The sequence below is a fragment of the Silene latifolia genome, chromosome 1 (genome assembly GCF_048544455.1).
Source record: "Silene latifolia isolate original U9 population chromosome 1, ASM4854445v1, whole genome shotgun sequence".
Taxonomy (NCBI): Eukaryota; Viridiplantae; Streptophyta; class Magnoliopsida; order Caryophyllales; family Caryophyllaceae; genus Silene; species Silene latifolia.
In genome coordinates this window covers 106,748,202-106,767,643 of record NC_133526.1, presented here as the reverse complement: position 1 = coordinate 106,767,643, position 19,442 = coordinate 106,748,202, and the positions used below count along the sequence as shown (strand labels likewise).

At 38.2% G+C, this 19,442-nt stretch overlaps 2 non-coding genes across 2 annotated transcripts; both read left to right on the top strand.

The window, feature by feature from the left end:
- Positions 1-13,898: 13,898 nt before the first annotated feature.
- LOC141619092 (small nucleolar RNA R71) lies at positions 13,899-14,006 on the top strand. The gene has a single exon (XR_012531584.1). It is a non-coding gene; the product is annotated as a small nucleolar RNA R71 (small nucleolar RNA).
- A 5,098-nt stretch (positions 14,007-19,104) lies between these two features.
- Positions 19,105-19,211, top strand: LOC141622182 (small nucleolar RNA R71). The gene has a single exon (XR_012532891.1). It is a non-coding gene; the product is annotated as a small nucleolar RNA R71 (small nucleolar RNA).
- Positions 19,212-19,442: the final 231 nt, after the last annotated feature.

Sequence of the window (19,442 nt, the reverse complement as noted above, 5' to 3'; positions counted from 1 at the left end):
TATCAACTAGTGTGTCATATAAACTAAATGCAACTCCTAACATCACATTGGTTCATAACGCATTAATCAAAATAAAGCCACATAGTCATTAACTTAGAGAGGAAAAAGGAGACTGGAAAGATCATACCATGCGTTTTTCATATTCCTAATGCCTCGGATATGGCGTAGTCGATCCAATGTAATAGGAGGACAAACAAACAAACACAAGTATATACAAACTATTCAATTCTACACTACAAAGGAATGAACATGTTTTTGGTTTTTCAATTTTTCAATTTTTCAATTTTTCAATTTTTTATGGTTTTTGTTTTTATGAAATAAAAGAACATATTTTTGTATTTTTCGAAATTTTTCAATTTTTATCATTTTTGATTTTAAAAGTTAAGTTATAATTTCCCATCCCCACACTAGTATGGGCATTGTCCTTAATGGCATACTACATGATATATATATATATATATATATATATATATATATATATATATATATATATATATATATATATATATATATATGAGAATGCATGATTTCTACACTAATATGCATACTACATGATATATATATATATATATATATATATATATATATATATATATATATATATATATATATATATATATAAATTGAATCATGTGAGGCACCCTACTTAGGGTGAGGCGGTTGGACTCATTTTAAACCGTCAGATCTATATATTATAAACTCACCAGATGTTGCCACGTGTCCCAATATATAATCCCAACCACCTAAACATTTCCCCTCAAAACTCTTCATTTCCAGCGTCCTCTTTCTTTATCTTCAACTCGTCTTCAACTTTCATTGAGCTTTCGACCGCCATTATCAGTGAGCTTTTCTATTGCCATTATCATAAGCAAATTATGTATTTTCGATCTACTAATTTACATTTCGATTCATCTTGCATTTATTCCGTATTTTTCACCCTAATTTTCAATCGACTTATTTAATTCGTTAAATTATTATTGTTCTTCTTCAGGTTTTGATCGTTTTCTGAGAATAATTGAGCACGGTAGGAGCGCATAAAATCAATTGGAGTCGATTTCTCCGCTTCTTTGTATGTTCCTTTGCCTTTCTTTACTAGAATTTGATTTTCTTGCTTATTTAGTTAACCTACTTATAAGGAGTATGGTTAACCTGCTTCAGATTACATAATTCCTAATTTTGATTTAGCAGTATTATTAATCGTCGAGTTGAAAAAAGAACATATATCGAAGTTGTTGTGTATATAGTCAGAGCTTTTCGGAGATTTTGTGATGGTTGTTGTGTATATAGTCAGAGCTTTTCGGAGATTTTTTAGTTAGTTAGCAAGTCTTTCGAGATTAACATACTAGCTCTTATTACACTCCTATCTTATTTGTTTCAGTGTATCTTTTATGTAACTTTAAGCAGTGTCTGGTGCTACTTCAAAATTCTAGTTTGTAATATAATTAGTCATGTTTAGAAGCTTAATCAGCTACTCGTCTAGCTTGATAGTGAACACGAACTGACAAACACTATAGGAACACACCCATGTGATCATCAATTCACCATAACTCTTCCATTGCAAAAACGAACATGAAAGAACCAAGATAATGGAATTTTGCTTAGTGATTTATTAGCAACCCCTATAAATCAAAGCCATAACCAAGTATAATCAATCAAATGCAAAAACAATCATGAGTCACACTATATGAAACAAAAGTAAATCTAGGCGACAAAATTTCGCCAAACGAAATACATAATGGATCAAAATGCAAAAAATTTCACAGGCTACAATACAGAATACCAAGAAAAGAAAATTGAAATAAGCAAAAACAAATCAGTGATACAAAAAATACACCAAATAAGATATGCAATAAATCAAAACGCGGCAATTTACGAGTCACAATAAGTAGCAAAAACAATCGAGGCTACCAAAATTTGAACGTTTTATTTTCAAAATCGCTCAATTTGATCAAATTCGAACCTTATATCATCACTTATTAGTTAATTAATAAAATTATATGAATATATTCAATTTTTCATCAAAATCATGAAATTACCTTCAAATTAATCGAATGAAGTCTTCTGAAATTGATCAAATGTCGATATTATTGATGTAGCTTGTTGATAGGCAAATCGCTGCAATTGTAATCTATGAAGAATGGCTGCAATTGATTAGTTTATGGAGCAGATTTGGGTATGATGGCTGCAATTTCATGAATCGATGTAGCTTGTCTATGAAGAATAGCTTATCGATGAAGAATAGAATAATTGATGCCAAATTTTCAGATTTATAAAATATTTGGGCCAAAATTTCAACCCAATTTGAAGGACTCCACGCTAACAGTCCGTTCTAAGTCTAATGAAGGAATTTGGTGAGGCCGGCCGCCTCGCCATAATTAACGGCCTCACCGGATCCGGACTCTCTCTCTCTCTCTCTCTCTATATATATATATATATATATACATCTATATATATATACATGTATATATATATACATGTATATATATATACATGTATATATATATATATATATATATACATGAATATATATATATATACATGTATACATATATATACATGTATACATATATATATATATGTATATATATATGTATATATATATGTATATATATATATATATATATATATATACATATATATATATATATATATATATATATATATATATATATATATATATATATATATATATATGTATATATGATGCAATCTATTCTACTCTACATGATGCATGAGTTTATTTGTTGGAGAGCTAATTTGGATTAACTCCCATTCCTTATGTTTGAACTTCCCCAAACCGAGTAAGACACTATTTCTAGTGTAAAAGTAGGGAAGTTCATGCACAAGTATGCAATGCATGGAACTAATTGTCATTTTGGATTTTCAAAAGTGGGAACAAAAAGAGACACCTCAATGGGACCGAGGTGGGAGTCCTTTGAGTGTTGCTAGGACTCAAAACAAGTGATCAAGATTAAAATTTTAAAAACAAGAGAAATAAACAAAGCTAGAGGAGGTGTAGGAAACTCACAATGGAATAGGTTGAAGTCAAGTGATCAACCCCGCATATGTGGCATCCTCCAAATAGCTTGTCAACCCTCAATTGTCGCTCATTGCGACATCCTCATCACCATCATTGCTTTCATCATCAACTTCTTCATCATCTACCTCCAGTGACCCGGAGGCTTCACCATTTTCATCATTAACGTTTGAACTTGAAGCTTGATCTTTCTCTTCTTCTTGTTCTTGGCAAGAATAACTACCTTCCCCGTCTTCAACAACAACAATCTCCTTTCCACTAGCAACTCGACTATCCATGTTGGCATCTTTAGAATCACTTGGGAAAAATGCCTCTCTATCCGCCCAACTCGGCACAGGACATAAAGGATCAAGTAGTCCTTGCCTAGCTAGATGTAGTAGGGGTGGTTATTGAGCACGGTAAGCATTGACCTGATCTTCATGAGCTTCTTTATGCATTTGTTGCATTAGTTGGGTCAAAAAGTCGTTGCCGACCATGACATTGGAGCCAATTGGTTTGAATTCTTGGTAGGCAAATGGATATGGTGGAGTCACAACGGAGGAGGAGGAGGGCTTTGCATTTGATTCCCTATGTTGCTTGATGATCATTTCGGCTTCCTCGGAGACGGGTAGAAGGTAGTTTGGACTACGGACGGCGATGCGGCATATTTTGCTAGGCAAGATGAAGGGCGTAGCTTCTTTGATGAGCCACTCATACTTGTTGTCAAGATTGTCATTCTTGAACCAATGGAATTTGTTGATCAAAGTGCTCATATCAAGAAGGTTGCTCCCTTTAACCGGTTTGTAGGTTTTGTCTTTGTTGAAATCCGGGTTAAAGTGCTTGGCTAACTTTGTTACTAAGCCTCAATTTACAATGAAAGCCGCTCCATCTTTCCCATTATCAATCTCAAGCCACCGATCAAGCAAAAGTTGAAGTATGTTGTATTCTTTGGTGAACTTTCCATTGATATTCATGGTAGACTCAAGGTAGACAAAATCAAGCTCGGTAAAGTGATTGGTTCCTTTTCTAGCAATCAAGGTATTCCCCACAAACTTGTGCCATATTCTTATGAACAGATGGTAAACATATAGAGCGTGGCACTCCCGGAAAGAGTCAAATTTTCGCCCGGTAATCGCTTTCCAAAGGGGTGCGACATCATATTTTAAAGGGTTCTTCTCATAATGATAATGTTGTAAAAGACCAAACACTTCATCAAACTCATTCAAAGCCATTCTTCTACTCTTTTTCTCAAGACGGAATTCAACATATTTTCGAGTTTCTATCTTAAACACCTTCAAGGAGCTTATGAACTCCATGGTTAGTGAAGGGTAAGTCAATTCTTCCATTTCAAAGAGCGCTAATAACCTCATGGACTCGAAAAATTTCCTAGTTCTTTCAAGCACACCCAATTTTTCCAAAGTGTCTTGACATATAAACTTGGTAGCCATAATGGTCTTCCAGGTAAGGGATAAAAATGCATTCCTATGAGCATCGGTTAAGAAAGTTACCTCCGGAAAATTTAGCAATTGTTCTATAACCGGAGTAGGTGTAGTAGCTTCCTTAATAGGAGTTGCAATTTCTTGGATTTCCATCGTTGGTTGTACCACTACCAAAGCCTTAGATGCAACAAGAGCTTGTTGTCTCTTTGATAAATTTGTAGTCTTGGGTGCCTTGTTTCCGCCTTTTGTTCTTGCCATTGTGTTCTCCTTCTCAAATTTGTATCAACAAACCAATATTGTGCTTGAATGCTCCCTGTTTCCTCAAACTTCAATCAATTCCTCAATCAATTTTAGGATTTTTCGAATTTGTACCCAAACCCTAGAAAAATGATTCAATTTGTGAGGATTTTGATGTTTAGATGGTCTTTTGTTGATAAGGGAGTGGTTTAATCTTGATTTGAGCAAGTTTTGTTTTGATGGTGGTGATTTTGGTTGAGAAATTTGTGTTTTTGAATGAGGGGATTGAGGGTTTTGAGGGAGAGAACATGTGTGTTTGTGTTTGTAAAAGATAGAAATGATTTTGGGAAGGAAGAGATAAGTCCCGTGTTTTTGTTAAATAGCAACAGGGGACGCGCGAATTCAACACGGGATGCTCGGATTCTCAGACAGTACGTCCTGAATTTGCCAACCCATGCCAGGACGCGCGGATCGAGCCCAGCTTGAGCGGATTCTCCCTGGGGACGCTCGGATCCTTCTGGGGACGTGCGGATTTACAAACAGCGTGAACTCATAATTTTGAAGCATGCCAGGACGCGCGGATTGGTCTCAAGACGAGCGGCTCATGGTCTGGAACGAGCGTCTTGCTGATGATTTGTGCTGATTTTGTGACAGAACACTTTCTTCAATTTAAGCTTTGGTCGGACTATCATTTTCGGTTACTTGTCGTTAGGAGTACCTAGACCAAAACAATATTTATAACTTCACAAACTACTCTATTATTAGTAAAGAGGTAAGCAAAGGTCGGATTCCAAGGGACGGGTATTGATGTAGGATTTTCGATTGCAAGTAGTGGTGTCTAAGGGTCTCACAATTTGGGTTGAGATAAGAAGATCACTAAACTAAATAACAATGTAAATAAACAAGCAAGATGATTAAAATGAGATGTAAACAATTGATTAAAAGCACTAGGGTGTCATGGGTTCATAGGGGATTCATGGGAATTGATCATACAAACATATTCTCAAATTATAAGCAAGCAATTATTGTTGTGATAGGATCGAGTTGGTTTATATCTTACAATCCTAGGAAGGTTTGGGTCTCGGAGCCGAATCGATTAGATTGTACAACACCTACAAGTCGACTTAATCCTCCCTACTCAACTATATGCATGGTCTAATGAGACTCGAGTTGGTTTATGTTTTACAAGTCTCATTGAAAAGGTAAGTGATGGGTAAAAAATGCAAGGATTCATAGGCTCGCATTTCATCAAACATAACATGTGCATAAGTTGAGATCAGAACAAGCAAGCAAATAAATTATGTGAACATATTAGATTAAGCATGAATCATCCCCCATGTTGGTTTCCCCTAATTCCCCATTAACCCTAGCTAAGGAAACTACTCACTCATTATCAAGTTTAACATGCTAACAAGGTTGTCAAACATATTATTAAAGCAAAACATGATGAATGAATGGAAAATGATTAACAATAATTAAAACAAGGGTTAAGAGAATTATACCTAATGATGATTCCAAAATAATTAGCAAAGAATAATAGAAGTACTTGATGATTGATGGAAGATTGTCAATCTCCCAATAATACCCAAATAATCTTCAATTACCCAAAATAAATGATGAACAATAGAGAAATTAAGGAAATGAGATTTGTATTAATGCTTAATTAAAAGTTGATTACAAGATTAAAATGAGATTAGGAGGAACATAAATAATATTAAGGATTCCTTCCAATCTAATTAGTACAATGGGGTATTTATAATAAGGATTAAGTACATAAATTAGGGTTACTAAGGGCTTAAATGACGATTAAGACCCTTATGAAAAGTTGAGGAAATTCTCCTCTCGAGGGAAGATGCTAGTCTCCTTTTTGCTAGTCTTTCAGAAATATGCACATCCCGAGTGGAACAAGGAAGAGACGTGCTGTACTGGGTCAGAATCCGAGCGGCCAAGGGGTCGGGACGCTCGGATTGTAGAGGTCTTTGACGGGCGGATTGTGTTGTGGGACGCTCGGATTGTGTGGGTCTGGGACGAGCGGATAGGGTGGTGGGACGCTCGGATTGTGGAGGTGGGACGAGCGTCTCGAGGCTGCGACGGGCGGATTGTAGTCCAGCAAGCTTCTTCCTCTTTTCTTCTTTTCTTCTTCCAACAATCCTCAAGGATCTTGTCGGAGATGCAAGGATCTTCTTCATCATTGCCCATCTACTACATTATTTATATAGGTCTTCTAGTCTTGTCTTCACTTTGATGCTTGGTCATTAGATTTGATCAATTTAGCTCCATTTTGCCATGAAAATGCAAGGTTTGCACTCCTCTCCTACCAAGGAAACAAAACCTCAAAGAATATGCAAAACAAAGGACTAAAGATAGTAAATAACCCAATTATGCACTAAAAAGCATAGGAACGAGGCTAATTTGGGGACTAAATATGCTCAAATATTGGTCACATCAAATATCCCCAAACCGAACCTTTGCTCGTCCCGAGTAAAGAGGTGATAAAACTAGGACCCTTATTTAAACTAACCTTCTAATTTAGCCGATATGAGACAATTAGCGGGTCTCACTCCGCCCCTTCAACTCATAACAAGACAACCATGAGGTAGGATGCCTTCTTGCAAGGCAAGGTGGGGCTTGCCAAAATGGCGACACATCCAAGCATTAAAGCATACAAAACAAGTAATGGATGCATCTACAAAAACGAATAACCACTTTCCTCATCTAAGTGGCGGAAATTATCTAAAGGGGAAGCAATTCAAGGGTACATACTCCTTTATAGATATGGTTTCTTCAAACTACTAAGCCTAGAAGGATACCAATAAATCACCTCCAAGTTGTGTCAAGCTAGGGTACCTTTGTCCTCAATCGTTAAATGCTTTCGTCAAGAGTAGACTCCCTATGGTGTTAGAAACACTGGAGGATCGCGGAATTCCCCTTCTTGCCTAGATAAGAAGAAGGGTCGTCCCCTCTTTACTATGCACAAAAGTGGATTCGATGGATAAAGGTATCAATAGAACTTTGAGTTTCATGTGGGAGTTTGCTTTTTGTTGTTTTTCCCCCCAATTTCTTGTGGCATTAACAATTTGAGAACACTTTCTTTGCCATTTCTTTTGATGTTTGGCATTTTCAACACTTGACAATTTCAACTTTTCTTTGCATTTCTTTTTGAACATTTTCAAAGTCACCCCATTTGTAGTGAGGGTGCTTATATTTGAAGCATAGGAGTTCTTATTTTTGTACTCCTTTTTTCTTTTGATGCAATTTGCAAACTTTTTCTTTTTTTCATTTCAATTCTTGAACTCAAATTTTTGAACAATTTTTATGCCCATTCCCTTTTGTTGACAAAATGTGGTAGAACATGGATGATGGATGGTTGCATGATTTCAAGGGTCACCTTGGAATAAACGGTAGCCAAGGAGTTATCACAACACAAGGTACTATTGACTAGGCCTTAATCCATGGGTCAAAGGATACTAGCATGACACATCCTATGGTGTTTTACAAGTATTCTAACAAGCAAAGTCTTAAGAAGAAAAAGTATCTACAAGGGCCTTATATACACTTGTCAAGTTTCCCAAATAGACGGTTTCACAAAATTTTTCTAACATGCAAACTACATGTCATGATGCAACTAACATTTATACATCCTAATGCATATGCTTCTACCAACTAGTATGCCAAATAATCTAAATGCAATCCTAAATTCACATTATTTTTACCGCATCAATCAAAATAAAGCCACATAGTGATTAACATAAAGAGGAAAAAGGGGATTGGAAAGATCATACCATGCGGTCTTTAATATCCTCATGTCTCGGATGTGGCATAATCAATCAACGTGAACAAGGATGAACAAACATAATATATACAAGACTACACTACAAAGGAAATGAACTTGTTTTTGGATTTTTCAATTTTTTTGTATTTTGTTTTAATGAAATTAAAGGACATATTTTTGTATTTTTCAAATTTTTTAATTTTTTATCATTTTTTTTAAAAAAGGTCAAGTTAGAATTTTCCATCCCCACACTAGTATGGGCATTGTCCTCAATGGCCAATACGATAGGAAATTATGCAATTTACATGAATATGCATGATTTCTAAGCTAAATGCGAATGATATATAAACAAGAGTGAATGCAAACTAAGCTATGCTATATGATGCATGGTTTTTGATATGGTGGAGAGCATAATCTAGATTAGCTCCCAATGCATATGCATAAACTTCCCCAAACCAAAATAGACACTATTTCTAATGTCAAAAATTTTGGGGGAGTTCATGCACATTAAATGCAATGCATGAAACTAAAATTTGTCATTTTGGATTTTGAAAGTTGGGAACTATAAAAATGAACACCTCAATGAAGCCAATGTGTTAGCCCTCTAATGTTGCTAGGACTCCACAAAATGATTAAGATCAAATAAAAATAAGAGAAGTAGACAAACCATAAAGGAGGTGTAAGAATGTAGGAGCCTCCAAAAGTTTGCTAGTCCTCACCCATTGTGTCATCATCATCATCTTATTCCTCACTTGAGGCATCATCAACCTCCATGGATGTGGAGTCATGTCCACTCTCACTTTCACTCTCTTGTTCTTCCTCACTTTCCTCTTCTTCTTGAACTTCTTCATCTTCACCTTCTTGGTTACCACTCTCATCAACAACCATCTCCCCTCCACCCGGTCAACCACCACTAGAAGTGCTAGGAAAGAATACCTCCTTATCCGCCCAACTAGGCAAGGGACAAGATGGATCGAGAAGTCCTTGCCTAGAAAGATGTAGGAGGGGTGGATATTGGGCCTTGTAAGCATCAACTCTATCATTGTAAGCTTGTTTATGCATTTCCTTCATTAGTAGAGTCAAGTAATCATTTCCCGCCTTGGCATTTTCCGGGTTGAACTCGTGGTATTTAAACGGATAAGGTGGGGTGATAATGGAGGAGGAGGGCTCGACAACTTCTTCCCCTTGGTGTTGAATGATGTATTCGCTCTCTTCGGAGAGTGGGAGAAGATAATTCGGTCTATGAACATTCAAGCGGCAAATTTTGCTAGGCAATGTGAAGGATCTAGCTTCATTCGTCAACCACCCAAATTTGTTATCAAGAGTATCATTCCTGGCCCATTTGAACTTTAGAAGCAAATCAATAAGATGGCCTCTTTTTACCGGTGTATAAGTGTTATTCTTGTTGAAATCCCGGTTAAAATGCTTAGCCAAAAAGGTAACTAATCCCCCATTGGTAATAAAGGTCGTGCCTTCTTTGCCACAATCAACATTAAGCCATCGATCAATCAAAAGTCGTAAAGCATTGTATGGCTTGGTAAACTCTCTCCCAATGTTCAAAGCCGACTCAAGAAGAATAAAATCAAGTTTGGTAAGATGATTTGTGCCTTTCCTAGCTATCAAAGTATTCCCAATGACCTTATGCCATATTCGAATGCCCGGATGATGGACTAAGAGAGCACGCCAATCATGATAAGATACGAATTTCTTTCCGGAAATGGCCATCCAAAGAGGAGCGGGGTCATACTTGGTAGGATTCTTTGTAAAAGTCGCATTATCACTAAGGCCAAATATCTTACCCATTTCGTCATAAGATAAGCATCTATCAACATTTTCAAGACGAAACTCAATAATGGTTCGGGTCTCCACCTTTGTGACTTTCAAAGACGTCAAAAACTCTAGGGTGAGGGAGGAGTATGTCAATTCTTGCATTGCAAACAACTTACTCAACCCCATAGACTCGAAAAAGGTTTTAGTTTTCTCAAGAACACCCAATTTTGACAATGCATCTTCACAAATGAACTTAGTAAGCATGATGGGTTTCTTAAAGAAGAGAATAAATTTATTCCTATGGGAGTCGGAAGTGAAAATTACCTCCGGATAATCGGCTAATTGTTCAATGACCAGAGTGGTAGAAGTAGTAGCTTCCATAGGAGGACCTTGTTCTTGAATCTCCAACTTTGCATTATGAACTACCAATGCCTTTGATTCTTGTTTGTCTTGAAGAGCTTGTTGCCTCTTAGAAAGTGTCTTCTTTTAGGGTGCCTTGCTTCCACCTTTTGTTCTTGCCATACTCCTTTGCTTGGTAACACCAATGAAAGCTTGAAATCTTCAATTTCTAGTAATGCCCAAATCGATTTAGGATAGATGAAGGTTGCCTTGTATCCTAAAAATTGACTCAAAACTTGAAGATTTTGGTGTTTGAATCACTTGTTGTTGCTAAAGGAGTGATTAATTTTCATTTTGAGGAAGTTTGGATTTGATGTGGTTGATTTTGGTTGAGAAAATTGGTTTTTGTTGATGGAGGGGATGAGGGTTTTGGGGTTTTGGGTAGTGTTTGTGTTTTAAAATAATGAAAATGAATGGGAAAGGATTGTTTTAAAAGACCCGTTGGTTTTTGAATTGCAGAGGGAGACGAGCGGCTTCAGTATTGGGATGCTCGGATTCCTCAATTTCTGGGTTCAGAAAAAGACGCATGGGACGAGCGGATTCCTGGAAGGACGAGCGGATTCCTGAGCTGAGACGAGCGTCTTTAGCTTAGGATATTCGGATTCCTTTCCAGTGATAAATCCCAAATTTTAGCAGTAAAAAGACAAGCGTCTTTCCTCTTGGACGACCGTCCTGACTGAGACGAGCGGATTCCTTGTTGGGATGCTCGGATTCACAGTCAGACCCAAAAATATTTTCTGCAGCTTCATAAGACGAGCGTCTTATGCCTTGGATGCTCGGGTTCTTTAAAGACAAGCGGATTATCCCTCGGGCCGCTCGGATTCTTCCTCGACCACACGGATTCAGCTCCATCCGTGGGTGCTTCGTAACCCGTGTCACTTCATTCTTCAATTCTTGTGTTCTTCATTGTAGGGGCACTACAAAGGCATAAATAGCCTAGGCAATTGCTATCCCCACACTAAGGCAAAGCACTACACATCAATAAACTCATAAGTCCCTCCCTCACTTCTCTCAAAATGATGAAAATTTTGATCAAGGCATAAAAATGTAAATCCAAAAATGACAAAAATGCAATACAATAATTGAAATGCGAGTTAGGGAGTTAGAATATTTACAAATGGTGGTTTAGGGAGGACTCCACCAAACTCTCATCCAATGTGAGATGTCAAGGGGGCATGTTCAAGGTGTTGTTGATGTTACTCAACACCTTGAAGAAGTAATCAAAAACTTGTTCATTGTCATGATAAAGGTCCTCAATAGACCTTTACACTTTTGTTCTCCATGATGGTCTTGGGTCATAGCATTACCAATATAGGGATTGAATATCCCTTCAAACTCATCATCCCAAAGACCGCATACTTCGTCTACTTTATCACTAAAAATGTCTTCAGTTGATGAAGACAACTCTCCTTCTTTCTTGTCTTGGCCAATGAGGCCTTCTTCTTCACTTGTCGTGGGTGAGTTTTTCAAGATCTCAATATTGCAATTTCCTTGCTCTTTTGATGGAGCATCATCTACTTTCTTTTTCCATTGAAATTCCAACTTCTTCCTATCATCTTTCCGGCTATAGTGATCAACCATAAAACATGGCTCATGCAATCGGGGAGCTCTTATAGTCTTGTCAAGATTGAAAGTGATGGTTTCATCTCCCACTTCAAGGGTGAGTTCTCCATGCTTTACATCGATCACCGCTCCCGCGGTGTGTAAGAAGGGTCTTCCTAAAATAATAGGAATGTTAGAGTCTTCTTCCATGTCAACAATAACGAAATCCACCAGGATGAAGAATTTTCCAATTCTCACGGGAACGTCTTCCCATACCCCCAAAGGTGTCTTTGTTGATCTATCCGCCATTTGAAGCGTGATGTTGGTGCATTTGAGTTCTCCCATGCCTAGCCTCTTGCTTACCAAATATGGCATAACACTCACTCTTGCCCCAAGGTCACATAGAGCTTTGTTGATCGTGGTGTCACCAATAGTGCATGGAATGGAGAAACTTCCCGGATCCTTGAGCTTTGGAGGTGAACTTCCTTGAAGAATAGCACTACAGTCTCAAGCTTCCGGATAGATTTCTTCTTTGTAAGGATATCTTTCATATACTTAGCATAGGCCGGGATGTGATTGATCAATTCCGTAAATGGAATTGAGACTTCTAAATTCTTAACAATCTCCATGAATTTTCCAAGTTGTTCATCAAACTTAGGCTTAGCTTGACAACTCGGGAATGGAAGTCTAATCACAATAGGCACCTTTTCTTTGGCCTTCTCTTCATCCTTCTTTGAAATTTCTTGAATGGTGGGTTCTTCTTCTTTAGAGTTTTCAACAACTCTTTCCTTGTCACTAGCATTCACAACATCTTCATCAACGGGTTTCTTCGGCCCTTCATACCTTGTACCACTCCTCAAATGGATGGCACTCACCGATTCTTGTCTTGGGGGATTACCTTGAGGTGGTAGCTGCCCCTTTTGTCTTTGTGAACTTGAAGATGCTAATTGAGACATTTGGGTCTCCAACATCTTTGTGTGAGCTAGTATGTTGTTAATGGTGATGTCTTTTGCTTGGCGATCCTTTTGCATTTGAGTGAAAAACTCTTGTTGGTTCTTTTGCATTTGGAGGACCGCTTTTTGAACATCAAAACCTTGGTCATTTGATTGAGTGTATGGAGTTTGATTTTGGAAACCTTGGTTTTGGTTGTAAAAGGGTCTTTGATTTTGGTTTCTCATTGGAGGTTGGGTGTATGTTGGTTGAGGGTTTTGAACATTTTGGCTTTTGTATGAGAGATTTGGATGTAATTTGGTGTTTTCATTGTAATAGTTGGAATAAGGGGTACCACTCTTTTATGCTTGAAAAGCATTTACTTGCTCACTTGTTCCCCTACATTCACTTTGGTCATGTCCCAAGTTCCACAATTCTCACATATTCCACTTGGAATTGATGAAGATGCCACCATGGCATTAAAATGTTGCTTTGGTGATTTTGAGGCTTCTACATATTTAGCCATAGCCCTCTCAAACTTTAAATTAATGGTATCAATATGAGCACTAAGTTGAGCACCCAATTGAGTAATAGAGTCCACTTCATGCTTTCCTCCTCTAGTAGCCTTCCGAGGTCTACTATATTTTGAGTTATGGACCGCCATTTCCTCAATCTTGTTCCATGTTTGATTATCGTCAACTTCGGTGAACATACCATTTGGTCCCATGTTGAGAATGTTTCGGGAGTCTTCATAAGGACCATTCCAAAATTGTTGTACTAAGAACCACTCACTAAGTACATGATGAGGACATGAGCGACAAGTTCCTTTGAATCGCTCCCAAGCTTCATACAAAGATTCTTCGTCCCTTTGTTTAAAACCCGTGATTTGGGCTCTTAGCATGTTAGTCTTTCCCGGAGGGTAGAACTTTTTGTAGAAAGCAAGAGCCAATTTTTTCCAAGAGTCAATACCAAGAGTAGCCTTATCAAGGCTTTTTAACCATTGTTTCGCGGTACCAATCAAAGAAAAAGGAAATTAGACCCATCAAATTTGGTCTTGAGTCACTCCGGTTTGTGAAATCGCATCACAATAGTCACAAAAAGTCTCCATATAAGAATGAGGGTCTTCACTAGGCATCTCCCCAAATTGACTTCTTTCGGCTAATTGGATAAATGCGGATTTTGCAATGAAATTACCGGTCAAGTGTTGTGGTGTGGGAGTACCATTGGGTAGGTTCTCCTCGGTTGGTACGGAATGTGATGAAAATTTAGGCATTGTGGGTTGATTTTGTGGTGGGTTTTGTGTTGGGTTCTCCTCTCCTTCTCTTGCAAAAGGGTTGATGAACTCAATATTGTTTGGTTGAATACCCACAATCTCACCAATACGTCTCAAAGTATTTCTAGCAAGTCTTCTATTGGTTGTCAAAGTTCTTTCAATGTCGTGATCAATGGGTAACAAGTTACCTTGTGATCTTTTAGACATGCAAAATACAAAACAACTTGAAAACGATTAGAACAAACCTTGAGGAGTTTTACTTCCCCAAGGCAAATAAAGACACAACTAATAATAATCAAAGAAAATCAAATCAAGTTAACACCGTCCCCGGCAACGGCGCCATTTTTGGTCGGACTATCGTTTTCGGTTACTTGACGTTAGGAGTACCTAGACCAAAACAATATTTATAACTTCACAAACTACTCTACTATTAGTAAAGAGGTAAGCAAAGGTCGGGTCCCAAGGGACGGGTATTGATGTAGGATTTTCGATTGCAAGTAGTGGTGTCTAAGGGTCTCACAATTTGGGTTGAGATAAGAAGATCACTAAACTAAATAACAATGTAAATAAACAAGCAAGATGATTAAAAAGAGATGTAAACAATTGATTAAAAGCACTAGGGTGTCATGAGTTCATAGGGGATTCATGGGAATTGATCATACAAACATATTCTCAAATTATAAGCAAGCAATTATTGTTGTGATAGGATCGAGTTGGTTTATATCTTATAATCCTAGGAAGGTTTGGGTCCCGGAGCCGAATCGATTAGATTGTACAACACCTACGAGTCGACTTAATCCTCTCTACTCAACTATATGCATGGTCTAATGAGACTCGAGTTGGTTTATGTCTTACAAGTCTCATTGAAAAGGTAAGTGATGGGTAAAAAATGCAAGGATTCATAGGCTCGTATTTCATCAACCATAACATGTGCATAAGTTGAGATCACAACAAGCAAGCAAATAAATTATGTGAACATATTAGATTAAGCATGAATCATCCCCCATGTTGGTTTCCCCTAATTCCCCATTAACCCTAGCTAAGGAAACTACTCACTCATTATCTAGTTTAACATGCTAACAAGGTTGTCAAACATATTAACAAAGCAAAACATGATGAATGAATGGAAAATGATTAACAATAATTAAAACAAGGGTTAAGAGAATTATACCTAATGATGATTCCAAAATAATTAGCAAAGAATAATAGAAGTACTTGATGATTGATGGAAGGTTGTCAATCTCCCAACAATACCCAAATAATCTTCAATTACCCAAAATAAATGATGAACAATAGAGAAATTAAGGAAATGAGATTTGTATTAATGCTTAATTAAAAGTTGATTATAAGATTAAAATGAGATTAGGAGGAACATAAATAATATTAAGGATTCCTTCCAATCTAATTAGTACAATGGGGTATTTATAGTGACGATTATGTACATAAATTAGGGTTACTAAGGGCTTAAATGACGATTAAGACCCTTAAGAAAAGTTGAGGAAATGCTCTTCTCGAAGGAAGATGCCAGTCTCCTTTTTGCTAGTCTTTCAGAAATATGCGCATCCCGAGTGGAATAAGCAAGAGACGTGCTATACTGGGCTGGAATCCGAGTGGCCAAGGGGTCGGGATGCTCGGATTGTAGAGGTCTTGGACAGGCGGATTGTGTTGTGGGACGCTCGGATCGTGTGGGTCTGGGAGAGCGGACAGGGTGGTGGGACACTCGGATTGTGGAGGTGGGACGAGCGTCCCGAGGCTGCGACGGGCGGATTGCAGTCCAGCAAGCTTCTTCCTCTTTTCTTCTTTTCTTCTTCCAACAATCCTCAAGGATCTTGTCGGAGATGCAAGGATCTTCTTCATCATTGCCCATCTACTACATTATTTACATAGGTCTTCTAGTCTTGTCTTCACTTTGATGCTTGGTCATTAGATTCGATCAATTTAGCTCTATTTTGCCATGAAAATGCAAGGTTTGCACTTCTCTCCTACCAAGGAAACAAAACCTCAAAGAATATGCAAAACAAAGGACTAAAGATAGTAAATGACCCAATTATGCACTAAAAAGCATAGGAACGAGGCTAATTCGGGGACTAAATATGCTCAAATATTGGTCACATCAAGCTTTCCCAGGACCCGCGTCCTAAGGCCAGGACGCTCGGATCCTCCCCTGCGACGGTCGGATCATCATCAGTTCCCACGGACTCAGGTCTGCCCGTGGGGCTTCTTTTCCCCATATCATTCTTTCTTCTTTTCCGTTGTTCATTGTTGTGGGTGCACTACAAAAGCTCGGTTAGCCTAGGTAATTGCCATCCCTACACTAGATCAAACGCTACACATCAAAACACGTTAAAATACCTCCCTCCCTTTCTCTCATGTCGAAAATCTTGATCAAAGCACAAAAATGTAAATCCAAAAAATGACAAAAATGCAATAGAGGAAATAAAATATGAGTTAAGGGGCTAGAATATTTACAAATGGTGGTTTAGGGAGGACTCCACCAAACTCTCATTCTTTGATGAGATGTCAAGGGGGCAAAGCCAAGGTGTTGTTGATGTTGCTCAACACCTTGTAGAAGTAGTCGAAGGCTTTCTCATTTTTATTATAAAGATCTTGCATAGATCTTTGTGCATTGTGTTCTTCATGGTGGTGACCCGAGTCAAGATGATGACTAGGATCAACAAAGCCTTGGTCTAAGGTCATAGCATTGCCAATGTAAGGATTGACTAATCCTTCAAATTCATCATCCCATAGACCACAACATTCACTAGCTTGTTCCCCAATGATGTCATGAGTTGACAAGGGCAACTCTTCTTTCTTGTTGTCATGGTCAATGAGGCCTTCTTCATTACTTGTCATGATTGGTGGCGAGCTATTCAAGCTCTCATTGTTCTCGAAATTTCCTTGCTCTCTGGATAGCCCTACTTGAGGGTTATCCACTTTCTTCTTCCATATGGGTGGTGATTCTTTACCCATAGCTTGATCTTTGCATAGAGATGCTAACTTCTTCCTATCACTTTCTCGGCTATAATGATCGACCATAAAGCATGGCTCATGTAGTCGGGCGCTCTCAATGTTTTGTCAAGATTTAAAGTGATTGTCTCATCCCTCACTTCAAGTGTGAGCTCTCCATGCTTCACATCGATTACCGCTCCGGCGGTGTGCAAGAAAGGTCTTCCTAAAATGATAGGAATGTTGGAATCCTCTTCCATGTCCACAATGACAAAGTCTAGAGGGATGAAGAATTCGCCAATTCTCACGGGCACATCCTCCCATACCCCTAAAGGTACCTTTGTTGATCGATCCGCCATTTGAAGAGTGATGTTGGTGCATTTGAGCTCTCCCATCCCTAGCCTCTTACATACCGAGTATGGCATGACACTTACATTTGCTCCAAGGTCACATAATGATTTGTTGATCGTAGTGCCGCCAATGATACATGGGATAATAAAACATCTTGGATCTTTGAGTTTTGTAGGGGAACTTCCTTGAAAAATAGCACTACTCACTTTGGTAAAGGCAATAGTTTCTAGCTTCCGGATGGATTTCTTCTTGGTAATAATGTTCTTCATATTCTTTGCATAGGCCGGAACATGATTGATCAATTCCGTGAACGGGATTGAGATTTCTAAGTTATTCACAATTTCCATGAACTTTCCAAGTTGATCATCAAGCTTAAGCTTAGCTTGTCGACTTGGGAAGGGAAGTCTAATCACAATAGACTCTTTTTCCTTAGCCTTCTCTTCATTCTTCTTCTTTGAAACTTCATTAGAAGTAGGATCTACTTCCTTAGGGTTCTCCACAACTCCTTGCTTGTCACTAACATCCACAATATCCTCCTCAATTGGCCTCTTCGGTCCTTCATATCTTGTACCACTCCTCAAATGGATGGCACTAACCGTCTCATGTCTTGGGGGATTACTTTGAGGTGGTAATTGCTCCTTTTGTCTTTGAAAGCTAGAAGATGCTAATTGAGTCATTTGAGTCTCTAACATTTTGGTGTGGGCAAGAATGTTGTTGATGGTGATTTCCTTAGCTTGGCTATCTTTTTGCATTTGGGTGAAAAAATTCTTGTTGGTTCTATTGCATTTGAAGGACCGCTTTTTGAACATCAAAGCTTTGGCCATTTAGTTGATTGTAAGAAGGTTGATTTTGGTAAACTTGGCCTTGGATGAAAAAGGGTCTTTGAGCTTGGTTTTTCATTGGAGGTGGGGTGTATGTTTGTCTGGGGTTTTGGACATTTTGGCTCTTGTATGAAAGATTTAGATGGAATTTGGTGTTCTCATTATAGTAGTTGGAATAAGGGGTACCACTCTTGTATGCTTGGAAAACATTGTCTTGTTCATTTGTTCCCCTACATTCACTTTGACAACTTTCACATACTCCACTTGGGATTGAGGATGATGCCACCATAGCATTAATATGTTGTTTGGGTGATTTGGAAGCTTCATCAAGCTTAGACATGGCCTTCTCAAACTTTAAATTGATGGTGTCAATATGAGCACTTAGTTGAGCAGCCAATTGAGTGATGGAATCTACCTCATGCTTTCCTCCTCTTGTGGCCTTTCAAGGTCTACTATATTGGGAATTATGAACCGCCATCTCTTCGATTTTGGCCCATGTTTGATTGTCATCAACTTCGGTAAACATCCCATTGGATCCCATATTGAGAATATTGCGGGAGTCTTCATATAGGCCGTTCCAAAATTGTTGCACAAGGAACCACTCACTAAGCCCATGGTGTGGACAAGAACGACAAGTGTCCTTAAATCTCTCCCATCCTTCATATAACGATTCCTCATCCCTTTGCTTGAACCCGGTGATTTGGGCTCTCAACATATTAGTCTTCTCTGGAGGATAGAATCTCTTGTAGAAGGCAAGTGCTAACTTCTTCCATGAATCAATAACAAGTGTAGCCTTGCCTAGGCTCTTTAACCATTGCTTTGCGGTACCGATCAAAGAAAAAGGAAACAATACCCATCATATTTGGTCTTGAGTAACTCCGGTTTGAGAAATTGTATCACAATAGTCACAAAACGTCTCCATATGTGAATGAGGGTCTTCACTAGG